At 37.7% G+C, this 25,694-nt stretch overlaps 1 protein-coding gene across 4 annotated transcripts in view; it reads left to right on the forward strand.

Annotated features, from left to right (window-relative positions):
- The window catches only part of LSAMP (limbic system associated membrane protein), a 667,551-nt gene that overhangs the window by 525,475 nt on the left and 116,382 nt on the right, over positions 1-25,694 (forward strand). The gene's annotated exons all lie outside the window — the stretch shown is intronic.

Below are 25,694 nucleotides of genomic sequence, written 5' to 3' on the forward strand. Positions count from 1 at the left end.
TATCTCAGAGCTGCAGCTGATATATCTAAGGGAATGCATGGAATCCTTGCATTTTCCCATTCCCCTTTCTCTTTTTATATTTGTCATACCCATTTATCTGGCCTCTTGCTGAAAAAGTCCCTGCACATTCAGAACTTGTATTTGCTTGCTATCTGTGGTGATATCCCTATACTTGTCTGTCCGGAAGAGGAGGCAGTTTGATTTCTTCCTGTCAGCAGAGCTAAATATATGAAAGCCTGAATGTGAGGGAGTAGAGAAAGGGCACTGTCCTTCAGCAATCAACAGGCCCAGTGTGGCTAGGCACACTAAGACTAAGCTCTCAGTCTGACTGGCCATGGCAGCACAGAGATGGACAGAGAAAAGGTGTAGACACTCCATAAAGGTAGTCTCAAAAATAAATATAATAAAACAAAATCAATTAAATAAATAAAATTTATTGAAATAAGTTAATAAAAACTTCAGCAAGTATTCCTCAAGTAACTTCTGGCTATAACATTCTAGCTGGGAATAAAGAGAGGTTGAGGAATAAGGCATAAAATAAACAATTAAAAAGAAGATGAACAAATATCCTTTAATTGTTAAATGTGATATAAAAGAGAAATAAAATAACTAGGGTGCTGTAAGAGATGGTCAAAGAAGCGGGGTGTTTGCTTTAGGTACAGAGGTCAGGGAAGACCTCTCTGAAAGGGACATTTGACCTGAGACCTGAAAAATGAGATGATCCAGGCCTGAAAAGAACAGGAAAAAGTATGTTCCAGGCAGAGGGATCAAGAGTAACAAGGGCCCAAAGGAAGAAAACACCAAAGTCATATAAAGAAAGACAGTGGGAGAGAGACACAATGACATGACATGATGATGGTGATGTTGGCCCTGCAAGATCTTGCAGTGAATTGTAGTGAAGGTAAGATATTTTGCACATTTCAAGGCATTCCTGTTATAATAGGATTCCTTAAGATGTTTAACCTTTTAATTTCCAAGTTCTCTTTAGTTCAAGTTTATGGTAGCTTCTCTCCTGGTACCAGTGTTGTGCTTACAATAGGCAACTGAGCTCAGTTATCCTGCTAAGTGAAAACTGGAGGGATAGGGAAAGCATGGGTAGAGATAGTATTGCAGAAAACCCCAAATAGCTGATCCAAAAGGGATTTATAATTGGCTAACCATAGATATATGTTTGTATGAAAATAGGCTATATTGTGGTTTTATGTCATCACGTTTGTCTCACTAATTAGTTTTGCTAATTAACATTGGTTCACATCCACTACTGGCTGGGATGTGAAGAAAATAGCCCAAAATGAAAAGTTGCCATGGAAAATCAACTCAAAAATCAAAGTTTGTTACACTATTCTGCAAACATATAATAAAACAAAGCAGGTGCACATGAGGACAAATTGGGTAGGAACTACGTAGAGGATCTGAGATGCAAACATAAAGGACATGCACTGTGGCCACCTCTGCTGGAGGGTGAATGTGTTGCAGTGATTGAGAAATGTGCTAGTTTGAAAGGATTATGTACCCTGGAAATGCTGTTTTAATCCTGATCCAATCTTGTGGGAGCAACTGTTTAAAATCCCTATTCAATAATGTAGGTTGGAATTTTTTATTAAATTATCTCCATGGAGATGTGACAACCCAATTGTGGGTATTAACGTTTGATGGAGATGTGACTCCACCCATTCCAGGTGGGTCTTGATTAGTTTACTGGAATTCTTTAAAAGTGGAAACATTTTGGAGAAAGCCACGACCGAGCCAGGAGAGAACAGATCCATTGAGAGCCACAAGGGCCCACGCCGCCAGAGACTTTTGGAGATGAAGAAAGAAAGCACCCCTGGGGGAGCGTCATGAAAAAGAAGCCTGGAGAGAAAGCTAGCAGACTTTGCCATGTTCACCATGTGCCTTTCCAGTTGAGAGAGAAACCTGAACATCATCGGCCACAGGAACCAAAGTATCTTTCCCTTAGATGCCTTAGATTGGGCATTCCTATAGCCTTGCTTTAATTTGGACATTTTCAGTCTTAGACTGAACACTAGCAACTTAATAAATTCCCCTTTTTAAAAGCCATTCCGTTTCTGGTATATTGCTTTCTGCAATTACCAAACTAGAATAAGAAGAGGCTCTGAGTTATACTGTAGAGTGTTCAAATCCCAATTCTACCAAGTTTCTAAATCTATGACATTGGGTAAATTACGTTAATTCTGTGACTATCACTTTCTTCACTTGTAACATGGGGTTGACAGTGTCTTTTACATATTGATTTTTGTAAAGATCAAATGAAATATTAAAGCACTTTTTGCAGAAACATTATACAATAAGCATTCTGTAATGGTTTTTACTATTATGACAATTTTGCTTGTATCTTGCTTGTTTTATTTATTGATCTTTGTTTTTATAAAGCTTGCTGTCAACTACTCCCTTCCTAAATCGGGACCATAGAGATCAGGCCTTAACAGGCTTATTGAGACTGAGAGAACACTAGGACTTTGTGAATTAAATAAGGAAAGAAAGAGAGAGGTGTAAATGAACTGAAAACCAAATGAAGGAATTCTCCACTCCATAAAATCTTGTCTTAAGATCGTTCTTGTGGTTTATAGAGCTTGTGGAATTTATAGTTTCTTGTCTTCTTAGTTTTGGTTATTTTTGAAAAGTAACTCTTTAAATATTGCTTCTGCCCTATTTTCCCTCTTATGTTTCCTTCTGGAACTCCAAGTACACATATCATAAAACTTTCTACCATGTTCTCTGTCTCCTTTATACTCTTTGCCCTATTTTCCTTCATGTTAAAAATTTTCTCTATGCTTAAATCTAGATCAACCAATTTACTAATCCTGTCTCCCACTGTGTCTACTCTCTGTTAAATCTATCTATTGAACATTTAAGTCAAATTCTGAAGTTTCTATTTGATTATTTTTAAGAGATTTTATTTCTCTGTTAAAGTTATCCAAAGTGCCCTCTGTTTTCTTGAACATATTAATTATTAGGTGATAAAGTCTGTATTCTATAGCATCCATGCTTGGGTCACCTATGGATCTATTGTTTGTTCATTTGGGTTTTTTGGACATATTTTCCCTTAGTTTTTATTTGCATAGCTCTATTGTGGGGCATGACTGTCAATGTTTTATTGAATTCCAGACATCACAATAAACAGTTTTAGTTAGAAGGTCTGGCTGACATCGTTTTTCCAAGCGGTTTTCTTTTCCTATTCTCAGGCAGTTAGAGCCTGGGCAGATCAACTTGACCTACTCAAAGCTGGTTGTTTCAGATTTTTAAATACACCTGGAATACTTCAATTGTCTCACCTGAAAGCCTGTGATGTTTATCAGAGCCCCTTAGCAAGCACAACCTCAATTTTCATCTCGTAACTCTATGAGACTGTCAATTTCTCTGCTTAGAAACTCTTAACAATTTGTCCTTTCATATACAATGTTGGACACTGACATAGGCCATTATGGTAAATTTTGAAGATGCCAGGATTGTGACTGATAATGCCATAATCAAAGGCATCTTTGGTAGTAGCACTGCATTCCTCTTTTTTTTTTTTTTTAATTTCACTAGTACAGGGAATGCTGTTCCATAACGTGTTTCAACAAATAACCCCAGAGAAACAACTCGGATTTAAATATTGGGCTTCCCTCTATGGTTTCCCTTTCTTCTATGATCTTGCTCCTCCAGTCCAGCTGTCTTGGTTGCTTTCTGGTACATTTAAAGAGTTTTGGGCATTTTTAAATCCAGCTTTTAAAATGGCTAATAACAGAAAGGTTAGTCTAATAGCAATTATTTTGTCATATCTAGAAGTGGGAAATCTACTTATGACATTAATTTTTATGTTGACTGTGAGGCTTTAGGTTCGATCAAAATGTGTTAAAAATGTAGCAGAGTTTTAAGAGGATGTTCTATTTAAGAGTTTGACTTTAAAATAGTCTTTCCTTCAAACTCCTAATGTGTTTAAAAATTGTAGCAGAGGAGCACACTAGAGTTTCCTTAACACAGGATTTAACTGAATTGAGTAGGTGCTTATGTCAATAAGAACTCAAAGACGAAATTTACTCTTAATGATCCATCAGAAATAATCAGAAGTTATCTCCTTGAGCAAAGAGTCCCTATGACAATACATATTCTATTAAATTGAAACTGCTTTTTAAAAGCTGTTAAATAATTTTATTTCTTAAAACTGAAGTCTGATGTCTTCTAAAATGTCCTGACATGTTGCCAAAGAAAAGATGATGGACTCTAAGACCAGAGAAATTGATGGAAATATATTTGAAATCTTTCTAATCATTCTGTTTGTGTCAGCATGATGTAGTAAAAAGAATATTGCACTAGTATGAAGGTGTTCTGAATCACAGTCCTGTGTTTTTGAAGCTTCTAGTTTGTGTAACCTTTGGTAAGTTACTTTCTCATACCACACATCACCCATACCTTCACAATATCTTAAACCTTGTAGAGCCCAGAAACTCAAATCACAAACCTCTGCCTTCTACAGGAGAGGCAGATACTCATAATCTCAGACCTCTATATGATACGTAATTACCTACCTTTACTCTGGGCTGTGACCCAGATGAAACACAGGCATGCTTTCAGCAAATTGTATTCCACAGATATCTATTATGCACCCACCATATGGAAATTATTTGAGTAAGTCTTTTAAGACTATGTCAGCCACAATTTGAGAGTATAACAGCTGAATAACCAAATTGACAAGACAAAATAAAGTAAGAACCATAGCACTTATAAAGAAGCTACTGAAGGGACACAAAAGTGGAGCCCATATCTGGATAGAAGGGTGTACAGAAGAGGAAAGGAAAATTAGAAAAGACTTCATAGAGAGGATGGTATTAAAAATCAATAAGATTAATAGGGAAGAATGGGTAAAGAGGGGAACACAAGTTGGGAGAATATTTAAGTGCCACAAATAATCTGGCAAATGTGCAACGTGAGAGAGCACAGATGGACCCAGAAAACTGGTGAGAAGCAATATACCACAGAGCTTCAGAGCTCTGGCTATGGAGCCTTGGGTTCAAGTTCTAGCTCTGGCATTTATAAGATTTGTGCCCTTGAACATTATCTTAATTTTCTGGGTCTCAGTTTCCTCATCTGTAAAATAGGGATAGTGATCTTTACCACTCAGTACAATAATTAACTCAGTACTGTAATTATTAAATGAAATACTTGATGAAATATCTGGCACAGTGCAATGCACTCCTTAAGTAGCAACCAAGATTACTTCAAGATTGACCAGCCAAGATATACTGAACCTGAGTGCAAGTTGAGGCCATCGTTTTCTGGTTCTGTCAGGAACAATTGAAGTGTAAGAGGGTGGAGCTGTGGGTACTGAACACTTAGCCAAAGCAGTCCCCTTGAAGATATAGAATAGACAATCACTGGGCAATTCAGTATAAGACATGAGACTGAATTTCAAGTTGTCAAGACTGCCTTTATTGATAACAATACAAGGTATCCAAAGAGATTGACTTTAATAGCTTAGGGTCGATATGTTCGTACTTGCAATGAGAGTGAATACCTCACCTACAGCCCTTCGTCTCCTCAGCAGTACTAGCAAGGACATTCCTACTGAGAAGAGTTTAGCACAAACTATAAATGCCTCAGCCAGCAGCAGCTTCCTTCCCCAGAGGGCCCCTGGCAAGAGTGTACAGTCAGAAATTTATCATTACCACCAGTCATCATCCTCATTAAGTATGATGGGAAAGCAATGTTAATGGTATTTTTAATGTTGCACTGTAAGTCTGTGGATTTGGTTGTGTATCACTTTTCTTCTCAAGGAGTTCTTAAATTTTGAGCCATCAGAAAGACAGCTTCTGGAAATTTGATCCTAAATACTCCAGTTTCAAGGAGATGCATTTTCCCTCAGGGAGAGAGAGAAGTAGTTAGAAGGCAGTTGGAAATTTCCCCAAAGGCTTGTTTGAGGACTGATTCAGACACTTTTTGGCAAAGTGGGATCCTTCAAGAGCTACCTATAATCCCTGATCCTGCCAAAGTCTCTCCCGAGGCAACAGAGGGCAGGTGAAGAACAGGTGAAGAGCAGGAAGCTCTAAATTTCCATATGTGCAGTTCAGTTCCGATTTCAAATTTGACCTGAGAAGGCAAAGTAGCATCTCTTGGACAAGTGCCCATATAAGTGAGAACAGCTTAATCAGGACATGCGGCTATCTATTACGTGTGGGGAATCTCCTCAGTGGGGGCTTTAAGGAAGAAAGATCCCAGGGAGCTAATAGCTGACAGCCTGCCTGTAATGTGCTCAGGTTCTAACTGATGTTAAGGGATAACAGGCAGTCTGACAATAGAAGCAGCAAGGAAGGAAACTAGCACCCCACTTATTCTCTGATTGAGAATGGGCACCTCAATTAGGGGCAATAGCCATTTATTTGGACTTCCTGGTGAAAGAGAGAGGAACCACCAGCTCTCAAACCCCCAAGAAGGGGTCAAGCAGCTGCTCTAAAGGAAGAGCCAATCCAGAATGATGAAATATTCTGAAGAGAAGCCAGAGCCAATCAAGGAAGAATAAAAATAAACTAGTAAAGTAATTCTTAATTGAGCAGAACTCCCAGGACCGACTCTCTTCCCAGTACTGTCTGACCTGCTTCTGGAGCTCTTGCTACCTAGCTCACCTGCTGTTCCATAAATGGAACCTAATTCTTCCAGGTATTTTTTTCATACTTTTCTCAGTGGCTGAAATCCTTCCCTCCCTACTCGCACTCCCACAACATGGTCATCTTTCAATGTACATTTCAAATGAATTCATCTCTCAAATCTTTCTTACAACAGAAAATGAGTTTCTATTTCTCTGAGCTCTATTTAACTTGTGTTCATCCATACACTGAATACTTTTATATTGCGTTGCATTATTAAAAAATCAACATATTAAAACACTAATGTTGACAACTGTATATGAGGAAACTGTTAAAACATGGGTGCTAGTCTTATTCTATTTTTACCTTTGACATAAACCTAAACTTTCAAGATCTCTAGCCAAAATTCCCAACATGCAGTCTATGTGTTATCTGCATGAAAACCAACTAGAGGTCCTTGAAAACACTCACTCCTGGATCTCACTGCAGACCTATGGAATCAAAATCTCTAGTGGCTGGACTTGGGTATATGCATTTTAACAGCACATCAAAGGTTCTAGCACATATGAAAATTTGAAGAGATGCATTCATGATGTTTAGGTTATAAGATGAAAGAAAACAAAATTTAAAAGATGGAAGTGAAATAAGAAATATTGTGGTTAAATTTTGTTTACAAGGAAGTGGAAGTCTTTTCTAGTGTTGTAATCTCTTGAAGCATCTATACTCCACTGCCCAGTTGTTTCTGTAATAATGCAAAATAATTATCGACTTAAGGGTGGTGCGACAGTGGCTCAATGGCAGAATTCTTGCCTGCAATGCCGGAGACTCAGGTTCAATTTCTGGTACCTGCCTATGCAAAAAGATAAAAATAAATAAAATAAAATAATTATTAGTTTATAGAGGAGAAACTGACTCAGTCATCAAGGTCCAGCCTTGTTTTACAACAACATTTTTGCAGACACCTTTTGTTCCTTTGAATACTAATAGATTTCTGACTTTTGTTGATTGGAAACCTTTGCACTTTTACAAGAAAGCCAGGTTTTCATATAGTGGAGAAAGTAATAAAGACACACACCTGAAGATAGGTAGCATTAATGATGGAACTCAACAAAGACAATCTGTTTGCAAAGTTATATTTCTTTGTTTGGTTTTCTTATTCCATCTTTCCTTTTCTGTCTTTTTACTATTTCCTTATCAACTAGCCAGATTGCTGGTTCTCCCTTGTTATATATTTATTACAGTAGAATTCATTGAACAAATACCAAGTTACTACACAAATAATAGGAAAAAAAGAATGGAAAAATACAAAATAATTTTTGAAAAGAAAGCATTACCCTTCAGGAGGCAATCTGATAGAGTGAAATGAGATAGGGTCAATGCCTAGTTGCTTTTTATTTTTTGCTATTTTTGGCTATATACTTTCTCCTCATTTTTAATTTTTTTAAATTTTTTAATTTATTAATTAAAAAAATTAACAACAAACAAACAAAAATATTAACATATCATTCCATTCTACATATACAACAGCAATCCTCAATATCATCACATCGTTGCATATTCATCATTTCTTAGAACATTTGCATTGATTTAGAAAAAGAAATAAAAAGACAACAGAAAAAGAAAACAATAACAGAAAAAAAAAGATTATATATACCATACCCCTTACCCCTTGCTTTCATTTTCATTTTTAAATTTTATTTTGTTTTATTAAGATGGGGAAACTAAGACTTAGGGCTTCACTGAAAACTTGCACTGCAATACTAAATTTATTTTATTATTTGGAAGAACTCGGCTTTTCATTAGCTAAATATCTTTATTCACATATATTAAACTAGTCTCGTGGCAGATATCCAAGTCATTTTGCATCCACCAGTCCTGATTTTAAGGTCTGAGAGCATTCTTTTTGTTATTTTGTTCCTATTTATCCCAAAAGTCATAGGCTCAGCACCTGAAAGTCAATAAAGCAGACGTAATAAAAACATATCAAGTGCTTATGTTCTTATAATAAATTTTTCCTTAATACTTGTTCTTTTCTATGCTAGGAATTAAATAGAAATAGACATGTTACTAACATGGACTCAATGCTCCTGAAGATATTTACATAAACAAAAAATTGCATTTCAGTCTGGTTGGAGGTCTGTGTAAGTTCCATTTTTATTAGCATTATATGACTGCAATTGTTAACATAATGAAATTCACTACTAATCCTACGATATTGACAAGCTACATTTAGTAAGATATATCTAGACAATTAAGTTTATGGGTGCTATACATCTTGCCTTGTTCCTGCATTTTATGTAAGGGAAGTGTTCCTTAAAACCTCCTATAATTCAGAACTCACATTATTCAGGACTAGTTCTAACAAAGATGGCAAGAACTGTTTATTTTGTTTTACTAGCTAAAGTGGCACACCAGGAGCATAAATACAGTTTACAATTTACTAAGCATGCTAACTCTAATAAAATGTAATTTTTGACTTCTTGTTAAATAATTTGGGAGATACTCATTACAGAAGGAAACTAATGCAATAGAAAACCTAAATGATTAGTTATTGGAAAAACCAGTTCAAGCATGGAAAACACAAAAGAGATCTACTCCATAAATATTTCAAAATTTCAATGTACACAAGTGAATGTACAGTACATGCATACCATTATCTCTTTATTTAGATTAAAGTATTTTGGGGGAGTGTTTTAGTTTCTTTATTTGCTCAGGCAAATACTATGAAATGGGTTGGCTTAATTAATGAGAATTTAATGACTCATGGTTTGGAGGCTAAGCAAAGTCAAATCAAGTCCAAATTAAAGCCTCATGGAGGTGATGCTTTCTTCCCAAAGACTGGCCTTTGGGTCCAGCTGTTGGTAATCCTTGGTCCTGGACTCTTCAGTCCTATGGCAATGGACAATGTGGTCTCGCTTGACCTCTTCCTTCTCTTCTGGGTTCTGTTTTGTTTTTCGACTTCTGGCTGCTATCTCTGGTTTTCTCTTTATCTGTCAAAATTTCTATCTGCTTATAAAGGACTCCAGTGATAGGATTATGACCCATCCTGATTGGGTTAGGCCAGACTTTGACTGCAGTTACTGACAATGGGATCACACCCACAGGAATAGATTGTTTACTCCATTTAAAATTTTTCTGAGGTTTATAGTTTCAAACCAGCACAGTGAGAATGGGTCTGCTCCTTACAGCTCTAAATCAGCTTTCTTGAATAAACCACACATATAATAGATTCTCTTCTATATCCAATTTTGAATTATTTTAAGTGCAAAGAAAGCATGAGGACTTTTGTAAAATGAGACTGTATGTTTCTACCTTTTTATAGTTGAATTTATACTTTTAGAGTTATCATGACCACACCTAATATAACAGTAATTTTTTGCAACTTTTCTTTAATGGATAATCCCCAAAGCATTGAGTTTATTTCAAATAAAACTTCTTCTTTCACACAGAACCTTCAGCAGTTTATGCAATATTAAATTAAATTACTCAATTACACTTACTAGCACAACTGATTAAACAGGTTTGGTTCTAAATACAACTTTGTCAGAAATAAAACTTAACTAGGGGAAGAAGTTGATAGCCAAAGAGTTTTAGCTAATACTATTCAGCATACTGTGGGTATCTCTCTTAGCAGAGGAACAGAGTGTTGTTTAGTCCAGAATATGGCAAGGTAGAGGTTGGTTAAGAGATCAAGCACTGTAATTTAAAATGTACACAGAATGCAAATTATAAATTAAATTAAAATTTGTATAATATTCTATCTCATTGAACTATATTCCCTATACACTGCACCTGAAATTCCAGAAGCCTACACCAGGTGCTGTTGTTAATGGCTTGGTAAATAAAGTGGTAGGTTCTTCTCAAAGAAAAATTTTTCATATTAAGCATAAAAACTATATAGTGCATAGGTTTTTAGGTTAATTTATGCTTTGTGATGAAAAAATGTGAAATATGAATATTATTTCAACGACATCATTAGTATAATGATGAATACATGAGATGCAATGTAGAGAAAAGTTTAAATAAATTCAAATATATGAGAATAGGTTATATTGTTAACTAAATGAAAACTACTATTAATTGAAACTTTATCTAATTCTGAGACCACTCAGATCCATTGCCCACATTCCCCAAATTTCCTTCCTAAAGTCAAAATCTCCCTAATTTAGCCAACAGCATGAGAACTATGTTACATGCATTTCCAGCACTTAGAACTGTGCCCTGAATAGTGTAAACCTTTAATCTAGTAGTATTAATAAATGAATTTAATACATGAACTCTAAGCTTGAATTTTCCCCTGGCTTGAAAATTCCCTCCAAGTTCCCAAAGGCTAGTTTTTTGAGATAGTAACTTGACTTTATGACCTGAAGCTCTCACTTTTCTAACTCCATTACTCTGGAGAAGAGTGATAGGTCTTTGTCAACTTGCTGCAAGGTTAGAGCAAAAAATGCCCTTCTAGCATCACTTCTTAAACTTCCATCAAGATTAAAATCATAAGGAGGCCATCAAACATTTCATCTGTTGTTCCTATGACCATTGGCCTCAGTCAGAAAAATATTATTTTGGTAATAATGCTATTGTGGTAATTATCTTAAATCAATGTCTAAAGCAAATTAAACATTTAAAACACATTTGTATGGAGTTTTTACATTTAAGTGAATTAAATAAAGGGATTTAATCTCATGGCCAATGTATACCTCTGAGAGAAAGAATAGATCATCTAATGTGCTATGCGTTGTGCAACAGGCAACAGAAAAATTATTAAAATGAGGTACCCAGATAAGACAAAGTAACAGAATCCAGCATTCACTTTCCATGACACCTCACTCTTTCTGTATTTTCAGAATGGGTTAACTAATTGCAAGGGGAAAAAATCAAATGAACAAAGGTATGACGCACTCAAACTAAAGGATTTATTCTGTCATGAATTTCTCAAGGGTCAGTAGCAGCCATGGAAATCAGAGAGTCACTGTCATGCTGGTCTTTACTTAAAATTTAAATCTAACTTACAGAATCTTTGGCAGGATGCACTCTTCCAACACAAGTGAAGATCCACAGGCAATCTAGTCTTTTAGCTGTCCCAACCACCCAGCAATTCTACCTCTCTAAAGCTAACCTGAGGTATTTTAAGGAGCAAAAAAATAAGACATACTGGAAGTGATGTAGGGAAGTGTAGTTCTATCAGACTTGCAGCTCAGTTAGCTTGTTTGGAGAGGTTTGGATGTAACTTACAGAGAAGGTTGAAGATCTGCCCTGTGGGTGTTCAATAAATGCTAAGTGAGCGGAATTGAATTGAGACCCAAGTTCAAAAACAATTTAATGCCAACATCGTGAAGGTTTGGTCAGATCACAAAGTCACAACTGATGGGATTGCCTGGGACAGGTGTCACAGTAGGTGTGGCAGGAAGAAAAGGGAGGAGACTGGCAGGACACCTCAAATTATGTTTCAGGTTCTGAAAGAGTGCTATTTACAGCCAAAATGTGTCATGACACCTTGGCAGCTTTTACCGATACTAAAACATTTTGCTATTTCTTGAAAGTGTCATGATGTGAAAAATCCTTGTCTCTTCCTTTCCCACTTCTCCAAAGACATCCCCCATCCTGTCACTCTGAAATGGAAGTTTCTTCTTGTATAGAACTATAGGAGGTGCAGAGCCATGTGTCAAAAACAGAGAGAAATGAAGTGATAACTATCCAATCGACTCCTAATAAAGTAGGCCTTTTGAAATCATTTCCCAATGGAGAAGTGTGCAATAGAAAAGGAACTCAGAAGTAAACTTGGGTCGAAAACAGCAGAGCCTCCTATGCCTAATGGATTTCCAATCTGCTGGGACCAGTAGCGTGTGGAACACAGCACTAACACAGTTCACTGACTCCCTGAGGACCACTAGGGCAAGATTGTGGCTTACCATTGTCTGCGGATCACTCCAGTTGACTTTTTCAAGAGGATTTCTATCTCACATCACTCTCACAGACAATGGACTAGTCATCCCCCAGGACCTCTCAGCTTCCAGTTCATTCATCACCCTTGGGAATCAAGCTTCCTTTCCATCTGAAATTTAGCAGTACAAACTGCCTATACTTAAATGAGATTTACTTCCTCTGTTCTCTTCCTCCCTCTGTCCTCTGTTATCCTTTCCTACTTCCCGATGGGGATACAGCCCTACAGACTATCAGGCAAAATGGCTGTAGTTTGGAAAACTCCTAAAGGGATTCCTACCTAGGAAGCCAAATGTTACCCAAGAGACAATATGACCACATATGACATCATGCTTCCATATTTTATTCATTAAACTATCCCTTCATTTTATTTTATTTTGCAAGATTGTATTTAACATCCTAAAAACTTCACTCTATTTATTGTTTTTATTTTTTTCCTGCATTTGCGCCCTGCCCTTACTCCCAAATAAGTAATTCAGCTCTCAGTTCTTGAAATATTTTTTTCTCAAAGCTTGGCCAGTGCTTTAATCCTGCCCCTCACATGCATGCATGTTTTTAAAACCCTCCCACAAGAACAGCTAAAGCAAGAGAGGGAGGCCATATAACATTTTTCTAGCTGTAATATGCCTAAGAGGTAATCAAGTCTCATATTTTTATTTTTAGAAAAAAAACCACTTAATGGTTTTCCTAATGTTTAAGGTGTGCTGTATACATAAAATAAGATCTATGTGATCATTTTTTAGGCCTCTTCATCAGTAATTTACTCTTTCTCTTCTCTATCCATAATTGACTATTCAATTTTTATGGAATTCACCCTACCATTCTATTCCACACTCTGCCTTTGCAAACATTTTTCCCACTACCTTGAATGATCCCATTCCCTCAAAAAACAAACAAAACTTTTCTAATAAAAAAATGTACCCATTCAGGTCAAGCTAAAATGACAGCTTCCCTATAAAGTTTGTCCTTGTTACTCAGTGAAGAATTGTGTAGAAGATGAAAATTTGAGCTTTGGGCCCAGAAAATCGAGGCCCAAATTCTATGTCTTACATTTTCTGGCTGATTTAAAATAAGTCACATTTTCTCATCAATAATATGGAATAAGTATAGTATCTTCCTCATAAATTGTTGTCAGGTTTAAAATAATATGATAAACAGTAATTATTTTATCATCGTAGTCTCACCTTAGCGTTACCAAAGCATTTGCTTTGTATCCCTATCATGGCATAATGATTTTCATACTCTTTCTTATATTGTCTTTGTATAATTCAAGTTCACGTCTGTCTCAAACACTATATTGTAAAGTGCTCAAGGCCAGGGTCTGGTCTCAACAGTGACCAACTCCGTGCTAGCCTCGGTTTCTTCTCCAATAAACTTGAAGTTAAGAATAGTTTCCACCTCATGGGATTGTTGTTAAATAAGTGAAATATGCATAGAGGGACTGATACATAATGTATATAGGACCATATATGAAGAACTCAGCAGAATCGCTGTATGTTAGATATTTGATGGATGTGTCTTGAATTAAATTCAAGTATTTGTATGGAAGATCTTCTCCCCAGTTTTAAAAGTGGATTGTGAAAGGTGAAAGCAGTGACACGGTGGTGTGTGTATGTGCGTGTGGGGGGGTGCTCTCAACAGGACCCCCTCTAGCCCAGAGCATCTAGTCCAGAGTATCTGCTTCTCCGAGACAGTCTGACCCTGTGTCTTGGAGAATAAGAATCATGTTGATCCAACCCTTTGACACTTGATTTTGTTCTTTTCTTTGTGAAACAATCTCATTAGAGAAATTGTACTGCTGAGAAAGCAGGTCACTCAGCAGGGGGCAGGCAGAGAAAGTCTTTCTTCGGCTCAGTGTTGACCTCCATGAAAAGTGAAGTGTTAGTGAGGGGCCCCAGGATTTGCAGCAGGTCAGGGCCAAGGTTTTTACCAGAAGCTGCCAGGAGTTCAGGCAGAAGGAAGAGTAATGAAAGGTTGACTGAACTCCTACTGTGGATGTTAGCATCAATTCTCCCCTCCTGGTTAGTAATGAGGTCCCTCCCCATCGTGTGAGAAATCCCAGGTGGAAGGAGGAAGCAGGGTGCTGCCAAGGGTGATACTGGCAGTGATAAATTTAGAATAAACACCCAACTGGATTTCTCATCATCCACAGTTAACAGTGACCTTATTGTGTTTTCCACAAGAACAGAAGTGTTCATTAAAGAACCCAGGACTGATTTTGATGTAAGACTATTTCTTTCTGATCAATTATCATAATTTTATGTCTAGTTGCTTTACAAAATGTAGTAGCAGCAAATGTCATTAAGATTTTCAGGCTCCTACTCTCATCCCATTTATATAGATGTGAAGGACCAGATGACCTCCACAAAAACACATGAGGCAAAGTCCCATGGTATCAGGCTGATAGAGGAAATTCCAAAGACAGTAACTGTTCATCTCTTTTCATTTCTCAAAGTGAAGGATGCAAAGTTTAGCACCTAGGCCACTAATGACATGCTTTATTGTACTTTATAGTTATTCAAACCTAAAAATTCATGCAAATTCTATATTTGGATTGTAGGCTGTTCACCGGTCAAAATTAAGAAATAAAGATATGAAGGATAGTCCCATTCTATTGGAGTAGGTTTTTGCTGCCTCCTTCATCTCTGCCTCCACATATGGTAGACTGGGTTTACCAAGCTAGTCTCCCTAGAAATGAACTAAATAAACTGACTAGGGGATTGACCTAAGATAACTTCTCTCCTTTCCCTTGAAGCAAATTAACCATGTAATGGCCATGTTGTTACTCTTGAATCTCCCAGTTTTCCTTCTAGAGAATATGCTTAGATAATATATGTGAAATCAGCTAACATAGTGCTTGGCCCATTTAGATGCTTATTGTTTATTATTTTCTTAATAGCTCTAGGGTTACAGGCTAAAAAGGCTGCTATCTGACTCTCAAAAATAATTTAATCTGTGATTTTGACTGGATGAGGTTTCTTCTTAATTGAACATGCTAAGCAAGGTCTACCATTGCTCTTTTTGATCGCATCAACTCCAACTGTAAAGGGAATGGAACTGTGTTCACATCCCACTCGAGTCACTGGCTGTATAGTTAGCTACAGGAATGATGCTTTCTCCTTTTAAGTTCTGTACCCACAGGCCCCGATAATTCACAAGACCTATCTTACTTGTCACAAAAAAGGATCTAGTAAATTTGTTATTCTAGTAAAATAAACATCTGCTGCGTGTTCCTATTACATGTCAGGCATCATCCCTTCCAGGAATTCTAGTGTTTCAAAGATGACAACTGAAATGAAATTATGCCTAATGGCAAGGGACTGAAACTAAGCATAGAATTTTGAGGAGCTAGAGGATGCAGGATAGGATAGGACTTAGCCCTACCATGTCATCCTGAAGTTTTCTACTTCTACCGCCAAGTCATAGGACTGGCCATGTGTATGTCAGTAGGGACTTTTTTCTGCTTTCGTGATGTTTTTCTTTACAAAACAAATGCAGAATTTCATAGTATTTTGATCAGAAAAGGGACCTTCAACTCACATATTCAACAGGCAAAACCAATTTATTTAAGATTATACAACTGCTTAATGGCTGAGCTCCTGCAGAACACCAAATCTTTTTACTCAAAGTCAAGACAATTTTAAGCTTCACCATACTCCCTGTTCTCAGTGTATTTTCATCTGTCTGCTAGGGAGATCTGGAACTTTTCTCTTCTATGCCCCTACCAAGCAGATAAAGATGTCTTCATTTTCTCACTCTCTCTACTTCTGCATAGAATACACAATTTTTTCAAATACCATCTACCCTGGCCTGTGGATTGAGGTCATACCACAGAGAGAATCCAATGACCGGCCTTGCCCAGATTTCTGGCTCTCACAATCCCTACATACCCTTCCTATCTCCTATATTGTCTGTACCTCTTCATGAATCTTCAGAGTTAAGGTTTTTTTTTTACTAGTCTGCCCTGCTTTCTACTGTCCACTGAGGTAAGCTATTACCTTTTTTTCTCCATCTGGGGCACTAGAAGATTTAGATGTTTTCCTGGTAACCTCTGGGGACACCTTTTTAGCAAGTTCCATTTAGAGATGACATTAATCAGCCAAGATTTCTATAGAATATTACTACAAGTGCAGAACTACCTAACTAGCCATGTTCAACTTCTTATAGTAAACAAATGTGATAATAAAAAACCCTGCACAGTAGATTATAAGTCAAATAGGGAACAGAAAGCACATTAAAATAATACATCAACTTTGATGAGAATGGTCTTCTCCCTTGTAAATCCCAGTCTCTGTGATCTTTCCGTCCTTATCATTTAAGTAAAAGTACTTTAACATTCCCTTGGAGTTTCTATTTTCTCTCCATTTCCTTCCACTGGCCTGTGATCTGGGAACCGCGGGACAGAGCAACAGTCCTATGCTCTGGAGTCAAACTTCCTGAATATTATGGATCCACCTTTTCTTTCTCTATCCTTTTCTGTATGCCCTCCCCCCACTACCAATACCTTCCTCATCACACTATAAATCCCTGCATCCTTCTGTAAGAGTGCATCAGCTGTAAGACTCTGCATCCTTCCCTTCTAGGTGTCATCTCACTTGGACATAATTCACCAAATCCTTTAAAATATCTTCAGAGATTCATGATGTTCATTTACTATTTTAAAGGCAGCTCCCCACCCACCCCCACAACCACCAAAGCCCTGATTTCCGTTAAGCAATTAAAGCTATTAAATTTCTCACATTTACATTTTAATAAAGGAAATGTGGTGTAAGCCTTTTGCATTTCCCACAATCTTTGGAAGAAGCATGTTTATCAAGTGTTCTCTTTAGGTCTGCATTGTGAGCTGCTTGGGGCACTCTTCTTTTGCTTTTGCCTCCATGAAGAGCTAAGTGAGGTGCTCTGTGCACCGTGGGTGTTTATAAGTGCATTTTGAATGAATGAATCATTGAAAAGGAGAAAAAAATGTGAATGCAGGATAGAAGCTGAAGAAAGGATCAAATAACCAGAAATCCCCATGTTCTTTAATCAGTATGAGAGTCGTTTAGTGAACATTTTCCTTGATTGTATTTAAGATTTAATATATCATTCATTCATTTTGTCTTTCAGCAATATTTACTAAGCTGTACTACATGCTAGGTGCTGTTCTGAGCATGAAAAGTCCAATTTCAGATATGAACATTTTCATTGGAAGGCAGATAATAATCATTAATACATAAAATGTAAAAGTATATTATCAAGGAACAAGTGTATGAAAATGAAACCCCTGGAGTAGGATAATGGTCTCAGGACTATGTGGGGGAAGCAAGGTTGCTGTTTCCAACAGGGTTGTCAGTCATTCTCACTGAGGAGGTGAGATCTGAGCCAAGACTTGAAGCAAGGTTGAGAAAAAGCTATGTTACTTTCTGGAGGAAGACCTTTCCGAACATAGGGGATAGCCAGTGCAAAACCCTAAGGTGAGAGGATGTCTAAAGGAAGGTGTATTTAAGGAAGAGCAGAAAGACAACTTGGCTGGAACAGAGTGAGCAAGCTGAAGAAGAGAGGGAGTAGTTCAAAGAGCTAAGGGAAGGAGGAATGCAGAAGTTTTCCTTCAGGAATGAAATAATAAATAACTTTGGCTAGGTAGGTGGGCCTCTCTTTGAGAAAGACAGACTTTCTAGGAGTGGATAGTGCGGCTGTGAGTTGCTGTGCATGGAGGCAAGTTGGAAGAGAAAGGCCACTGAAAGAAGTGGATTACAAATGCTCACACAGATCCAGCAGTGTGCATCTGTTATTTCAGAGTGTGTTGTGAATATTTCAAGAAGTCAGCTGCCATAGCCAGCTTCTCAGCAAGCTGCAGTGCTTGTTCCTTCTTAATTCTGCTGTCTTTTATGCTGACTCTCTTCTAGTTTTCTTCTTTCCCATCTCCCATTTAATCTTTGTAGCTGGGAAGCATCTTTGGAGATCAGCCCTCTATGTGCATTATTTCCCCCCATAGCATCCTCAAAAAAAGTGGTCAGCTAGTCTGGGCTTGAACAACTTTTCCATAAAGGAAGATGTCATTCAATCTGCCAATCAAACAGTGAACTCAATCAGTAGGCACTCATTCATACATTTATACATTCATTCATTTAATAAATATTCATTGTGCATTTACCATTTGCCAGGCTTTCCTCTAAACCCTTGATATGCAGCAGGAAATAAGAAAAATAAAGTCCCTGTCCTAGTGGAACCAAAAATCTAGTGGTAAAGAGACCAATCAACAAATAAAAATAAAATTTCAGTTAAGGGGTAAGTAGAAAGAAGAGAAATAAGGCAGGACAAGGAGAAATGACAAGGAGTGAGCTTATTTTGGGTCTTAGCAAAGTGAGGGAACAAAACTTTCATAAGTCCAGAGAAAAGAGTTCTAGACTGAGAGAATGTGAAGGTCCACAGTCAAGGAATTAATAAACCTAGCACATGTCAAGCCTTGAACTGAGAACCACCAGGACAGTGGTTCTCAATTCCTGAAGCACATCAGCATACCAATGCTCCACCAGATTCACAAACAGGTGTGAAAAACTGAATGAGTGTTACAGCTGTAAAGATAGCAAACATTTTCTCTGTCCTCAAGGAGTTTTGTAGAGGAGTTCTCAACACTAGAAACGTGTTTATTTGCATGTTGGTTCAAAACCCACCTTTCTGCGAATTTCAGTTTTTTACCCATAATAATGTCCTCTGGGACTAGAAAGAACTCCAGTTCCATTTGCATATAGAAATTCATCAAGCATTTGAAGATAGTACTTGTTCTCTGAGTTCTCTTGATCCCTCTCCTCTGTATGAAAGATAGACTCTTTACCATCCCAATCACTCTCTTCTATGTGCTCCAAGTACAATCAGGTTCCTTTTGAAGGACAGGGTCGGAATTAATATAGCATCGCCCTTTATGATTGTGGAGGCAGTATGTGCTCATTTCCAGGACCAGAACCTCTCCCATTTTCCAGATTTTCTCATACATCTCACAGAATAGTTCAGTAGGCTCCTTCTCCTGCATGTTTTTATTTTTAATACCTCTGGGATGTACTATGATCCTTCTTTGTTATTTTTTTTTGTATCTTATGCACTTATCATTTACGTCATTCCATCCCTCTTGTACCACTGTGCCCTTTGGACAGACCTAAATTTCCTTCCAAATAGCATGTTCCAATGCATTCAGTTTGCCTCATAAACCCATTCTACTGATTGAGTTCCTCCTCTTCCTGTTTTCCTGCACCATGCATGCTAACATCATCTACCCATACATAAATAATATTATTTATAAAAATGTTGATTGACACAATTAAATGAAACCCTCCATCAGTGTCACTCTACTTTAGAATAAAGAGGAAAATTTAGATAAACAAGACAATTATCGAGAGTTAAATTTAAAAAGATTAAAGTATTTTTCAGGGTCAGTTCAAATTCACTATACACTAAAAACATGTACAATGTCCATCATTCTGCAATGTTTTGTTGTTTTACAAGCTACAATTTACTAAACAAATCTGGTCTTTTGTGTGATACTTAATACTTACCAAGGCAGGCAGGCCCTTCTCTAATATTAGTAGGTCCTGGGACAAGAGTGCAAATGAAGACCTAGCACCTACATGCTTAAAAGCTACAAATCAAGCTAAAACAAAAAAATTTATCCTCTAACTTACAAAGTTTTTCACAATGGCCTGGAAACCAGGTTTGAATTTAGGATTCTTGGATAACCTCGGATTTCTGCACCAGAAAGTTGTGGAAAACCAGATCCTGAAAAGCAAGCAAACAAACACAAATCCTTTAACATCACCTGCTAAAGTGAAAGCAGCATGGCCATCCTATGAAATCGATTGGTAGACAATCAAGGAGCACCCCCTGCCAGTCACCATGCTGGATGCTGAGCAGAGGACAGCAAGGTGGGCGTCAGCAGGGGCAGACACGCAGTTCACGGATCAAAATGCTCCTCTCTGCAAGAAGTTCAGAGACAGAAAATGTTAATTCCCTCTTACAACATGATGGCTAATGGCTTCTAACACAAAAAATGAAAAGAGTGTTATAAATGTTTGAGAAGGGGGAGTTTTTCTCTGATGAAACATGATAAAGATGGCATTCAGGTTATTTCTAGAAAGCTACATGGAGTTCACTGGGTAGAAAAGGAAGAGCAGGCCATCCTTAGTAGAAGAAATAATATATGACACAGAAGCATGATGTGTTCAGGGATGGTCTTAAGTTTTAGTAAAGAAGAATAGTAATAGTCAAGTGTATATATTGCCCATGTGCTTTATGCCAGAAAACATGCTAAGCACTTCACACAGATTGTCTCAGTTAAGACTTATAATAACCCTGTGAAATAGCTATTACTGTCTCGACTTTTTCAGATGAGGATTCAAAGGCTTAGGCTTAGTTGTACAAGGTCTGACAACTAGCAAGTGTTGAAGTTGGGTTCTAAACTTAGACAATGAGTCTCTAGGAGCCATACTTCAAATACTATACTATTCTGCATTCCACGAATGAGATTAAAGAGGTATATTATAAATCATCATATATACCTTGCAAAGGAGTTTGCAGTTTTTCCAAAATCATTGAATCTTTAGGTCAAAGGACACTTAACCAGGAGATATGTATCTGTTCTAGTTTCCTAGCTGCCTGGCTATTCAATGATGCAACAAATTGGGTTGGCTTAAAAAATGGGAATTTATTGGCTCAGAATTTTGAGGCAAGGAGAAGTCCACAATCAAGGTATCATCAAGGCAATGCTTTCTGTGGTGTTCTGGGGCTGACTGCCATCGGCCCTTGCTACTTGGCACCTCTGTCACATGGCAATGCACATGGTGGCCTCTCCTGACTTTCCTTTCTCTTCCAGCTTCCATTGACTTTCAGCTGCTCCCTCTCACTCTCTCTTTCTCTGTAGCCTTCCTTTCAAAGCCCTTCCTGATTCAGGTGGGTCACGCCATAGCTGATGTAACCTCATAAAAAGGTCCTATTTACAGGGATTCACTCGCACAGGAATGGATTATGTTTAAGGCATATTTTGCTCAGGTGCATAGGGTGCAAAGCTCCAAACCACCACAGTATCTAAAAATGAGACATTTTCCTTTCTCAGAAATAAATTATAATAATTCCTCCAATTTTTTAACCCCAAATTTAACCCCTCCAGAATCCACCAACTAGAACCCCATACTAGAGCCTACCCCTTGCAAACTGGAGCTTCTGTAGACATCAAGAGTTTCGAGTAAATAACCAAGCCTATTTTGTAGCATTTTCAGATGGAGGAGAGAAAGAAATAAACAAAGGAGATACCGACTATTTATTCACATTCCAGACACCTCATATACACTGAGATACATATATCCACCACATACATCCATTCACATACGTATACACACATACACACACACATTCACATTCTCTCTCTCTTTTATAAGCACACACATATTCACACGTTCACCCACACACATATTCTCTTTGTCTTACATACACACACTCACATACAGCACAATCACTCAACCAAAAATAATCCTTTAGAATTACAGTGGAAAACAAAATTTTGGCCATCAGAGCTCTTAGCCTATGATGAAGTGCTTCTTCCCTGGCCGGCCTGGTTGAGCTGTCTTAACTATAGACTATGCATTTATGAATGGAACAAGCACAAGAAGGAAAGGTCACAGGCAACTTTTTCCCTCAGGGCTAAACAAGTCCAGGTGTATGGAAACAGGACTCTGAATGGATCATGTTGACATTTAATTTCTAGATTCAAGAAGCTAAATTTAGAATGTCCTATTGACAATCTGGCATCCAGTAGGACTGTGTTGCAGGGGGGAGGGCAAATTTTTTTTCAGTGCTGGATAGTCTTGCCTACAGCAAGTGGGAAGCATCAAATCTTCTAGAGCAGGTAAATGACCTTTGTCACCTATCCTAGGAGGCAGTGTGGACACTGTGAAGAGTAGAGAATTTGAGTCCATTAGACCTGAATTGGAGTTTTTCTGCTGTCGTTTACCGGTTTTATAACCCAACACAGTCATTTAATCTCTACTTCATTGGGTTGTTATAAAAGTAAATGAGATAATGCATGTGAGGGGCTTAACACAAAGTTTGGCTCATAGACAGCACTAAAGAAAAAATAGCTATTATCTAGTCTGCTCAAATTTGATTCCCATCTACCTTCAAAGTAGTTAAGGTAACCCCACCCTATCTCTTTACACTTTAAGCACCATGAAAGCAGTGACAAAATGCTGTCTTTTAGGATCTTGTCCCTAATCTAAAAATAAAGCCATTTGGGAATTTACTCTGAGCAAAGTGGCTGCCGAGAGCAGCAGTTCATCATCACCCAGCCGAAGCTACAATCAGAGCCGGAATAATTGAGCCCACTGTGGGGCCAGTACCTGTGACTTCCATCACACCCATGCCAGTGGGAGACTAATGTGGGTAGCAGTCCTGGCCAGAGAGAAGATAAAAAGCTCCCCACCCCAACCCAAACTTTAGCAGGCTAGCCGGAGAGGTTATCGCGCTCTCAGCAAGCGTTATTTGAATGATGGGATCTGGATTTGTTTCCCTGAAAGAGCGTATAATGTTGTACCTGATAACATCATTCATTTCTCAGCCTTTGGGGAAATCTCTCAGCATTTTATTTCATTTGGTGTTTCTTATTACAGCCAAGGAGAAAAATCCCTAAACTTTGCATTGCTTGGAATGACGTGATCCTCTCCTTACTGACATGGGCCAGTAATCTCTTTACGTAACCATCCACCAATGGACTCCGGACCTAAATGGCACTGAAAGAATTAAACCACTTCTTTGAACCCTGCTAAGAGTTAGTGACCACTGACCTGAACAATCAGAGAGCAGGAGAGGTTAGCAGATAGAAATGTGCATTTGAACCTGACCCTTAGCCTCAGCCACAGCCTTGGCCCCAAAGTCTGCTTTGCTTCTCATGAAGCCTTCACTGATGAGTACTTGCATTTTGAGACTGCTTCAAATTGGAACAAGAGGTGCTTTTAGGAAATAATAATATGTAATTAAAATCTCTCTGATGAACAGAGATAATTTTTATATTCGGGGAAGTTGCCGAGGCAGCAGATTTTTATTCATTAGCGTATTTGCAAGGTTAATGTACTGTACTTAATAAAATAAATAAAGTGTTTCATAATTTTACAGGCAAATTGTAAAAATGGGGAAAAAATGAAGAAAATTCCATTCCATTTTGAGTACATGGTAGCCATGAAATTAACTCTTCTCTCTACCGGGGTGCTACTCTTTCCCAAGCTAATTTCAGATATTTAGGAAATATGATGATCCTAGAAATAAAAAGTGTGTCTTAATTTAAAACAGCACTTGATAGAATGAGGAAGAATAGGAGAACATTACAAAATACAATTGCCTTTAGTAACAGTAAAAACAAAAAACACAGCTTGTTTTAGTTTCCTAGGCTGCTTAAAGCAGATACCATGAAATAAGTTGGCTTTAACAATGCAAATTTATTGGCTTAGAGTTTAAGGCTGAGAAAGTGTCCAAATCAAAGCACCATCAAGGTGATGCTTCTTCTCGCAGATGAGCTGCGGGTGATCCTCAGCTTCTCTGCCGTGTGACAAGGCTTATAGCAGGATCTGCTGGTCTCTCCCTTCCCTCCTGGGTTTTGTTGCTTTCAGATTTTTGCATCCATGGCTTTCTCTCTCTTTCTCTGTGTTCATTTTGTTTATAAAGGGCACCAGTAATAGGATTAAGGTCCATCCTGAATGAGGTGGGTCACACCTTAATTGAAGCAGTCTCATCAAAAGGTCCTACTTAAAATAGATCCACACCCACAAGAATGGATTAAATTTAAGAACATATTTTTGTGGGGTACATACAGTTTCAAATCACCACACGGGTTGATGGGAAAAAGTAAAAGGAAATTGGTTTTAGAAGCAAAAGGAAGGAAGAGGGAGTAGTAATAGCAATACTTCGGGAGCTACCTTTGGAAAACTGATAGAGGGAGTCATGAAGAGAAGGGTCCTGTTGGTATCGAGTCCTGTGATCTCTGGATTGAAGCAGTGTTTTTCAGAAAGTGGCTATAATATGGGAGCAAAGGCAAGTGATAAATAATCAGCTGAAGTGGTGGAACTGAAAGCTTGATTGCAAGTTAGAAATATGAAAACAAGTGTTCAGAGATTGCCCAAGGCTATCAAGCATTTTCTAATGTCCTAGTTCAATCATCACCACCTCAATATTTTATTTTTTCCCTAAGTTTTCCAACCTAGGGAATATCTGAAACCATCTACAACAGTCGCTTTGTTCCTTGGGATATATTTATTTCTTTCCCCTGCAAGCCCCAGGCAAATTTCAGGAAATCAGTAGCAGAGGCTCTTGTTCCACTATGTGGTAACTTGCAGAAATATTGGTCTTTTACCTAGGCTTTTTGATAATATACAGATTTGGTATCTCATTCTTAGTAAAGTGAAAGTGTATCCTTTATAAGAAGATGGTATCACTTTTTTTCTCTCTCCCACGACTTCCCATCCTCATCCTTCCAGGCCTCTAGAAATAAAAAGATATATTAATATAATGTGGTATAATGCTTTGATGGCAGATAGACTGATGTAATTCCTGACCCTTTTTTCAGATGTGTGATCTTTAATTTTCCCACCTTCAATATGGGGATAGTATTCATTTCACTGGATTGTGGTTCATGAGATATAAATGAAAGTACATTCATTCATTTCCTAACCCACTGAATATTTTGTAAGTTCCTACTATGGGCTAAAGTGCCTGGAAAGTTTAAAGGGAATGGATGAATGAATAAATAAATGAAATTAGTGGAAGAGAAGGTGAAAGTCACTACCTTCTTAAATGCTTGGAGATTTGCCTTAACTTAATGCATCTTATATAATGAATGTTATAAATAGTTGAATGGGCCTTTATAATCTTAATCTAAAATATACATAATAAATAAGGTCTGTTAGATTATGGGTATGCACACTTCAGAGGAAAGAGTGATACTTGGCATACATTCTATAGAAAGTCAAATTTTTGCTTGCTTATGTGTTGTAGAGCATTGGCTTTCATATACCACTGTGTAAACATCTGTTTACTTTGCCTCTTGAGTATCTAGTCCCTTACAGCTCCCCAATTATTTCTGTTCTGAATCCAGCATGGTTCACACCCTGGCTGTCTAAGCAGTGGGCTTTGAAGAGAAGAGGTAGATACAAGGCACCCTAT

Source organism: Tamandua tetradactyla, chromosome 10 (genome assembly GCF_023851605.1).
Source record: "Tamandua tetradactyla isolate mTamTet1 chromosome 10, mTamTet1.pri, whole genome shotgun sequence".
NCBI lineage: Eukaryota > Metazoa > Chordata > Mammalia > Pilosa > Myrmecophagidae > Tamandua > Tamandua tetradactyla.